The sequence below is a fragment of the Akebia trifoliata genome, chromosome 10 (assembly GCF_017979445.1).
Source record: "Akebia trifoliata isolate Shusen 1 chromosome 10, ASM1797944v1, whole genome shotgun sequence".
Lineage (NCBI taxonomy): Eukaryota > Viridiplantae > Streptophyta > Magnoliopsida > Ranunculales > Lardizabalaceae > Akebia > Akebia trifoliata.
In genome coordinates this window covers 1,722,235-1,731,224 of record NC_141384.1, presented here as the reverse complement: position 1 = coordinate 1,731,224, position 8,990 = coordinate 1,722,235, and the positions used below count along the sequence as shown (strand labels likewise).

General features: G+C 33.8%; 1 pseudogene across 1 annotated transcript; it reads left to right on the top strand.

Moving 5' to 3' along the window:
- Nucleotides 1-3,068: 3,068 nt before the first annotated feature.
- LOC147392658 (uncharacterized) lies at nt 3,069-8,787 on the top strand (annotated as a pseudogene). Its single transcript, XR_015182190.1, has 9 exons — nt 3,069-3,338; nt 3,489-3,679; nt 4,651-4,832; nt 5,356-5,640; nt 5,735-5,793; nt 5,899-5,939; nt 6,022-6,092; nt 7,538-7,862; nt 8,216-8,787. The product of XR_015182190.1 is annotated as an uncharacterized LOC147392658 (transcript).
- Nucleotides 8,788-8,990: the final 203 nt, after the last annotated feature.

Sequence of the window (8,990 nt, the reverse complement as noted above, 5' to 3'; positions counted from 1 at the left end):
ACAAATATATATTTAATCTCGGCCAAATTCTTAGAGTCATTTCAACCTTATTTTTTGAAATTTCAATTAGAATAATGATGAATGCACGCAATTTTGATACACGGTTAGGTTCTATGCTCTTGCCTGCGTACCAAAACCGTGTGCCTTCATTACAACTCTTTCAATTATCCCTAAGTTGTAGGGTCACCTCATCTAATGTGCGAAGATCATCTCAATTTAAACTAATATGAAGGTAACACTAGTCAGTCCCAACACCCATGATTTGTGCTTGGATTTGCTATTTTCCCGCTAAAAGTGAAACAAAATTGCCTTGAAAAGAAACTTTTTGGTTGGACTTTATTGGAAGTAGTTGCCCTAGGCCTAGACTTTGCTCCCACTTCACTCATTCAAGGAAAGTTGATTGACTTTCTTTTCTGGTACCTTACATTGAAACAAACCTAAATCAAGGTTCTTAATGACTAAGTTAGGTTCTAACTTAGAGAACCTTATGACTTTTTTCCCCTAACCTATGATATCTATGGAAGATCATGAAGAGTAAATGTGAAATCCATGGAAGTTCTAAAAGAACAAGAAGTAGTAAAAGTGGATTGAGATAATAAGAAAGATGTATTTAGATTTTATTAAATAGAAGAACATAGTTTGTTTAATCTATTATATATATTTTTTTCAAATTTATTCTGATTATCTATTTTTCAAGCCAAATGGCGTAAATTAAATATTTATTTTAAGGTAAATAAGATCATGCCGAGCAAGGCCTTAATAAGTGAGATTTTCAAAAAAAAAAATTTAATTTCCTCTTCAAATTAAGTATTTGACAAAACAAGAAAAATATGCAATTTTTTTTTAAATATTTCGAAATCAAGATGATTTACCCGAGCCATTTTGATATTTTTCATACATGTAAGAGAAATTGTCATCGAAATGTTTGTTTTTCTTCTCTTTCTCTAGTTTTTTTTCTTCTATCTTTTTTGGTTCAAAGATATATGAAAAAGGCTCACATCTCATATGAGATGACTGAGAAAAATTGAAATAAAAAATTATTTGAGAAATGGGGTTTATGATCATTATTGGAAATTAAAAAACTAACTGATTAAGTTATTTCAGGAAAATACATAGCTGCTTTAGTGATTTATTTATTTTTGCAATATAGACGACAACCTTAAAATATAATTGTGCTCATAAGAGTTCTTAAGTGCAATTCTAACATACTCTTCATCCCCTCTCAACTGCTATTTTGGAGAATATGTATCTCGCATGCACTATCCATCTCACTATTCAATTTGGATAGTGAGATTTTCACTACCCATTTTGACCAACAAGTTTGGACTCTCCATCTCCAACCGTTATTTGGATTTTACGGGTCTTTATTGCACAATTAATCTCCATCTTCATTTTAGGTTGTATTAAAAAAATATGAAGATATTTATGACTGGTCATTTTTTAGTTTTTTGATAACATACCCTTTAAATATCCAAATGACGATCTATAAACACATGATGATCCATTGTGAATAGTGATTTTGGATATTTCCCTTAGAGTTTCTCTAATGCATCTAAACCAATTAAAGTCAAACTACACTGACATTCTACAACCCTTTCAACAACACAATCCATCCAAAGAACCATTAAGTTTGCTCAATATACAACACTTGTATCTCAAGGAAAAGCATCTATGGTTCTGTGCACACCACCACATCCAAGGGTAGTGTCATAGAACGTCATATTAGCATTTCTCATAATTGTGCTCTTAAGGGTCCCTAATGCATCTAGCTAATTAGAGTCGGATTGCACTGAAATCCTACAATCCTATCTATAGTACGATTCAGGGTTGGCAACGGATTAATGACACTCCAATATCGATCCAAAAATTTCTAAAGATGTACCTGATCCAGTCCGTTTCATTTCATTCTTAATCCAAAACCGATCTAAACACATGCCTTATTTTCAAATTATCAATGTTAAAAAAGTCTAAAAAATATAAAATCATATTAAATTAAAAAAAAATCTAATTTCCTATTACAAATATAAAAGGAAAATAAAAACGACTAAACGTTTTATCAATATGTATTTATATAAAATTAAGAATAAAAAAAATTATTGAAATATATTCGGATCAGATAGGGGTACATCTGAATCTAATCCGAAAATCCTTTTTTTTCATAATTTCTTGATCGAATCGGATCGGGTCATACTGGTTTGGACATAGGATATATTTCGAATCATTGCCAGCCCTAGTACAATTTATACAGAGACAGTGAACCATCGATTTTCCCCAAAGAATTGTATCTCGAGGAAATTCAAAGAAACGTATAGCATATCTCAGCCAATTAATTACATGCCCGGCCATATGATATGACCGTATAACCATTTTTAAATTATAATTAATTTGGACTACTTGTCACCAGCTAAGAGTCCCATCAATATGCCAAGTGGCACACTGTCGTTTGCATCCATTTACCGACAAATATCTGGCCCCACCTAAACGTTACTTAGTTACTACTAATCCAACGGCTCAGAGTCCAAATCAGGGTTATATATATATATATATATATATATGTTTCCCGCATGTGTTAGGTGTACACGTAGTGGTAGTTGCTAAGCCACACGTGGAAAGCCGGGAATTTCAAAATCAGTAAGATTTGAAATTTAATTTAAAAAGGGGTTGAAGTGGGACCCACAATTGCTATCCAACTCATAGCCATATATAACAAAAATCAAATTATCGGTCCAAGAGCCTAAAAAAAAAACAAAAAGCTGATACGTGTCGGATACGTGGGTCCCACAAGCTACGCGGCAGTTTCAAACTAACACGTATCGAGTAGAAAATTGTGTACGCGGGAAAATTACGATACATATGTCTTTATACGAATACTGCTAAAATATGTCTTTATCGAAAAATTTATTGCCACAGTTGTTTTCAATCGTCTTAACTTTTTGTTTCTGCTGGGATATCTTTATCAAATTTTCATAAAGATGTCTCTATCGAAACAATTGGTTGCAGTTTTTTCAAGGGTATTTTCGTCTTAAAAGTTCCGACACGAATAAACTCGAAGAAAAGGATCTTAAACTTCACATTTACTCTCTCCCTCTCTCCTGAGAAAACCAGAGAGTTTCGATAGGTTCTTTCTCTCTCTCTCTCTCTCTCTCAGAAGTAAAACCAGATAGCTTCTCTCTACAAACAAAAACCAGAGATAACAGTAAGAAACAGAGGCACTATGCTCTGTTTAAGAGCAGCGACTTGTCTTTTTATACCTACTTTACTCCTGTTATCTTTAACCTTTCTCTCTGTTTCTCATGGAGTTTCTCATTCTCACCATCTTCAAACAAAACTCACACCAGGTATTTATTTAATCATCTTTTTTTTTTTTTTTTCAAAATGGGTTTTGTTTTTTGTTCTCTTTCTATACTAATTTTCATGGTAAGTTGAGTTTTTTTAAGCATTTTCTTTTTGGGATCTCTAAAATGTTTTTTTCCCCCTTTGAAAAACAGGAGTGTTTGATGGGGAAGAGTATGGTGGGATAGTTAAGGTTTCATGGGGGAAGAGAAGGTCTGTTGCAGAGGGACCTGTAGAAAATTCATCACTTATATTAGCTGAAAAGAGAACATATAGAAAAGATCCCCTTGATGGGTTTAAGCATTATACAGGTGGATGGAATATCAGTGAGCGCCATTACTGGGCTGTGAGTTTCTCCAATCTTAGAAGATTTTCTCATCTGCATTTTGCCATTTTTACGTTTTTATTTTGTTGGGGTATGAGTTTTTCTTGAATCGTGAAAGGATAATCTCAAATGGGTTTTTCCAAATTTGATTGACTTTGGGTTCCTATAATTCTAATGTCTCCAATCCTGATCTGATTTTGTCGTCTCGATTTTTTTTTTTTTTAATGATGAGTTGAATCTTGAAATAATCATGTTTTCTGGGTTTCGCTTAATTTAATCGGCTTTAAATTTCTAATATTCTGAGTTCATTTTCTCAAATGGGTTTAGCTTAATTTTAATTAGCTTTAAGTTTCTAATATTCTCCACCCATTTTCTCAAATGGGTTTTGTTTAAATTTGATTGTCTTTGAGTTTCTGTATTTCTGAAGTCTCAAATGGGTTTTGCTTAAATTTTGATTGGCTTTGAATTTATAGAATTCTAGTATTTCAAATGGGATTTTGCTTATAGCTTTGAGTTTTAATTCGTAATCGATTACCTCAGGTGAGTTTTGTTTGTTTTAGTGGACTTTTAAGTTTAGATTCCTGAAATCACAATATAGAATAGGTTTTACTTATTTTTAATGGGCATTGAGTCTCTAGAATCCTGAATCAAGTATCAAACCCATGTTTTTTTTTTGTTTTGTTTTGTTTTGTTTTGTTTTTGTTTTTTAATGTTGCTGTGAGTTTCTCAAGTCCTGAATCTATAGTCTCATACTGGTTTTGGTTATTTTTAATGTGTTTTGAGTTTCAAGAATCATTAATTAATTATCTCATTTGTGTTATGGTAATGTTACTAGAATTTGCAATTTCTAAATCTTGAATTGTTGTTCTCACCTTATTTTTGGTTATTTATAACGATTTCTATGTTTCTCAATCCTGAAGTATTACTCTCATCAGTATGTAATGTGTTTTTATGTTGGTTTTGATTAATTTAGCTATTTATTCTGAACACAGTCTGTAGGTTTTACGGCCGCTCCCCTTTTTGTAATTGCTTTACTCTGGTTTGTGGTCTTCGGGCTGTGCTTATCACTCATTTGCTGCTGTTATTGCTGTTTCCCTCGTGAACCTTATGGCTATTCTCGAACAGCATACGCTCTCTCACTTATTTTTCTCATTCTCTTCACAATTGCTGCAATGTAAGTTCATATTCTCTTTTAAGTTATTTGTTGATGATTTGATCCCATTTGACCCATAGTAACAAAAAACTCCTTTTTTGTGTGTGGAAAAAGTCATTTAAAACACATTTTGCACCTTTAACGATTAAAACAACAAAAATTCGACTTTTTCAACAACAAAAAGACATGTTTTTATGTTTTAAATGTGACTTTTACATTTCAAACACGCTTTTTAAAAAATAACCCATTTTTTTATAGGCCTATGGTTCATTTTTATGGCCTTATGGTTGTTTGTGCTTTGGTTCATTGTTTAATGAAGGATTGGATGATAATGTCTTGATGTTATGAATTTTTTTTTTTTAATACATCACATTATGAATACATTATTTTTTTCATAATTTTTAATATATATATGTAGATGTATATAGTTTTTTCTCGTTTCTTTCCCCTTTTTTTTCCAAAGTTTTTCCTTGTCGTTTTAAACCTGTATTCAGGCTTGGTGACTATTGTTTGACCATATAAATGTTATATTATGTGATTGTAGCATTGGATGCGTTGTTCTGTACACTGGTCAAGGGAAATTCCACGGAATTACAACAGATACCTTGGAATATGTAGTAAAGCAGGCAAATGATACCATTGATAACCTTCGGAATGTATCGGATTATCTTGGTGCAGCTAAGCAAGTAGGAGTGGCTCGGGTATTTCTAGGATCTGATGTCCAAAGCCAGATCGACGAGATCGAAACAAAGATTAATACATCTGCTGGCACACTTTCTGATAGAACAGAGAAGAATTCAGATAAAATACAAAACACGTTGAATGCCGTGTAAATAAAAAGCTTTTACATATTTAAAATGTGGTTTTGTTGCTTTTGAGATTAATTGTAACTAAATCCATTTCATCTGTTTCTGTTCATGTAGGAGACTGAGTCTAATCATAATTGCTGCTATAATGCTCCTCTTGGCATTTCTTGGATTCTGTAAGCAAATTGATCCTCAATACAACTTTCTTGAAGTTTCAAGTCACTTCATGTATTGATGATTTTCTCAAATTTTATGATTGTTATTGTGTTTATTTTCTGCAGTGTTTTCTGTTCTTGGAATGCAATTTCTTGTATACATGTGAGTCACATGACATTAATAAACCTCTTTCTTTTCACTATGTTTTTTTCCCCTTCATCAAGTGCTTGTATGTTGAATGGCTGCAGCTTGGTGTCATTGGGTGGATTCTTGTTGCGGGCACATTTATCTTGTGTGGAGTTTTTCTCCTTCTCCACAAGTAAGTTCTATCAAAAGCTTATGTTAACTTAGCCAAGTTGATATAATGTTCTTGGTGGTTAACCTGTTAAATATTGTCCTGTTTATGAAATACTAAACTACTAATGGTGGCCTATTGGATTATTTTTTATCTAAAGTTCATTTTGAAGTTGTATAAAATGCTAAACTAATAATACTGGCCTTAAACTAAACTAAACTCATAATATTGGATTATGTTTTGGTACATAAAACATATGATCATGAGACATGTAATGGGGCTGTTTTTTCATTTGGTATGTGAATTCCAATGTTTTTACAAGAACGTGAATACGAAAGGATTTTAAAATTTTAAGATACTATAAATCGCTCTAATGTGGGGTTGAGAATCAACATAATTATTAGTCAAAAACACAATATAGCGTTGAGATATGTCTTCCATTGCTGGGGTGAGTTGAAGGTTTGGTTCTCTCTACTTTGCTGTCCTGTGTTAGGTCTATGTTGTCTACACCATTGTTAGGTTGAGTCAGCTCCACAATGTAGGGTTTGGGTTGAAGCTTTGCCTTGTCTTTTATTTTGGTCATGCATTAATAAAAAACACAATCTACTTTGTTCTACGCTCCATTATTTTTCCCTTTTCGAATTTCTCATCCACCTCCTCTCCCCTCTTTAGTTCAAACAAGAAAAATTTCCCCAATCCCATCTCTCTCTCTCTCTCTCGATGATCTTGTTACAGAGGCACTCAGAGGAGATGGCGGCCTCCTCGTCCAAGACCTTCTTGTTGTTGTGGAAATTCAGAGTAATATAAAAGCAGTGTCTCTTGATCATTTGTTGCGGTGGTCTTGTCATACGGTCTTTATCCTCATGTGGCAAGTGAGATTCCATTATTGTGTCCACACCTGTCCATTTTGCATTATCTATTGGTGATTGTACCATGCTCCATTACCTTGATCATTTTTTATATTTGACCAATATTTGGGCTTGATGTTTTTGAGTGTTCTCAGATTTATTAAAGGAGTCCTTTAGGGTTTGAAAAGTGTTGTTTATGAATTGGTTTCTTTGAAGATGTCTCTTTAATGTCTGGAGTGTGTTGTTTACGGCTTGATTCCTTGATAAAGATGCCTTTTAAGGGTTTGAAAATTGTGTAAGTTGAGATGCCTTGTAAATTCAATATTTTAGAAGCTTGGGTTAGTGACGCAGTTTGTCTGGGAAAGTTATAAAAATTGAAATAAGGTACGATAGAAATAATTGTGGTTTATATTTGAACGATAAATACAAAATCCTGGTTTTCAGTGATTAATTTCAATGGTGCGAGTATCCTAGCATGGCAAATTCACATCAACCTCTCCGTGAACATGCACAATGAATTTTCATTTTTTGATTAAATTCTTCAACTTTAGTTACTCATTTGTTGCCCAAAAACGTATGCTTGAAACTGTAATATCTGACTCATTTTACCTTATATATCAGTGTGGTTGGGGACACGTGTGTTTCAATGGAACAGTGGGTCCAAAACCCAACTTCTCATACAGCTCTTGACGATATACTCCCATGTATCGATGAGGCAACTGCCAATGAAACCTTGTTACGAACCAAGCAAGTTTCCTTCCAACTCGTCAATGTGGTGAACCAAGTCATCACTAACGTCTCTAACATCAACTTCGCACCCAACTTTGGGCCGTTCTATTACAATCAATCCGGTCCTCTATTGCCTCTTCTCTGCAACCCATTTCATCCGGACATGACTGATCGGGCATGTTCACCTGGCGAAGTGAACCTCGACAATGCAACACAGGTAAATTCAATGAACCCACAATTTTCATGGTAGGATAGGAAACAGAGACAACCCATTACGCTTGAGAGCTGGTTAGTACAACTCAATTAAGTTAAAGTTGGGGTGCCAGTAGAAGCTCTCTCTCTCTTTGCTAGATTTCTATTTTCTGGGTTTAGGATTTATATGAGCCTACTCATTTTAAAAGTGTTATAATGTTTATTAATGTATATAATTTGAGCCAAACCTTTGTAAGCTCGAAGAGAGTGTTTTAATCTCTAATTGTTGGGTGATAAACAATTTAAGAAATTGGTGTGTAGCAAGTAAAAGTTTGGGTGTCAGTATCAACTCTCAAACTTTCTTTTGGTTTCATGCAGGTGTGGCACAACTATGTCTGTCAGGTTTCATCGACTGGGATTTGTACAACTGTGGGCCGTCTAACCCCTGATGTCTATAACCAGATGAGTGCTGCGGTGAATGTGAGCTTTGGGTTGTATCATTACGGTCCATTCCTTGTTGAGCTTCAAGATTGCACATTTGTTCGGAAAACGTTTACGGATATATATACGGAATATTGTCCTGGTTTGCGACGATACAATAAATGGGTCTATAGTGGGTTGGTGACGGTTTCAACCGCGGTTATGCTCTCTTTGGTCTTTTGGGTAATCTACGCGAGAGAGCGGAGACACCGTGTGTATACAAAAAAGTTCATAAGTAGATCAGGTGAAGACCATTTCGAAGAAAAGGGAACTTAAATGAGGAGAATCTCTAGATCACTTTTATCGACGTAGGTGAGTTGGGACTTTTCTTTTCATTCTGTTTGTTTATTGATGGTTGGTTATTACACTTTGTGTAAATTATGCTTGTTTTACGTTGCTTATCTCTTGATCATCGGTAAGCAAGTACGGTAATTCCTCTTATGTCTCTATATTAGACTATAGTTTTCTTAGTCATCTAGTGATAACCAAATTCAGATTCGGCAAATATTGGCAGAGAGAAAATGGTGAAACCCAATCAGTTGTGTTTTAAATTTAACTTGTTTTCAGATTGAAAATTAGAGAAGAGATTCTAAGTATTTCTATGAACTCAATCATGTAAGAAAAAAAAAATCTTAGATAGCTCCTATTTAAGTCAATTTCTTAATTCAATTTT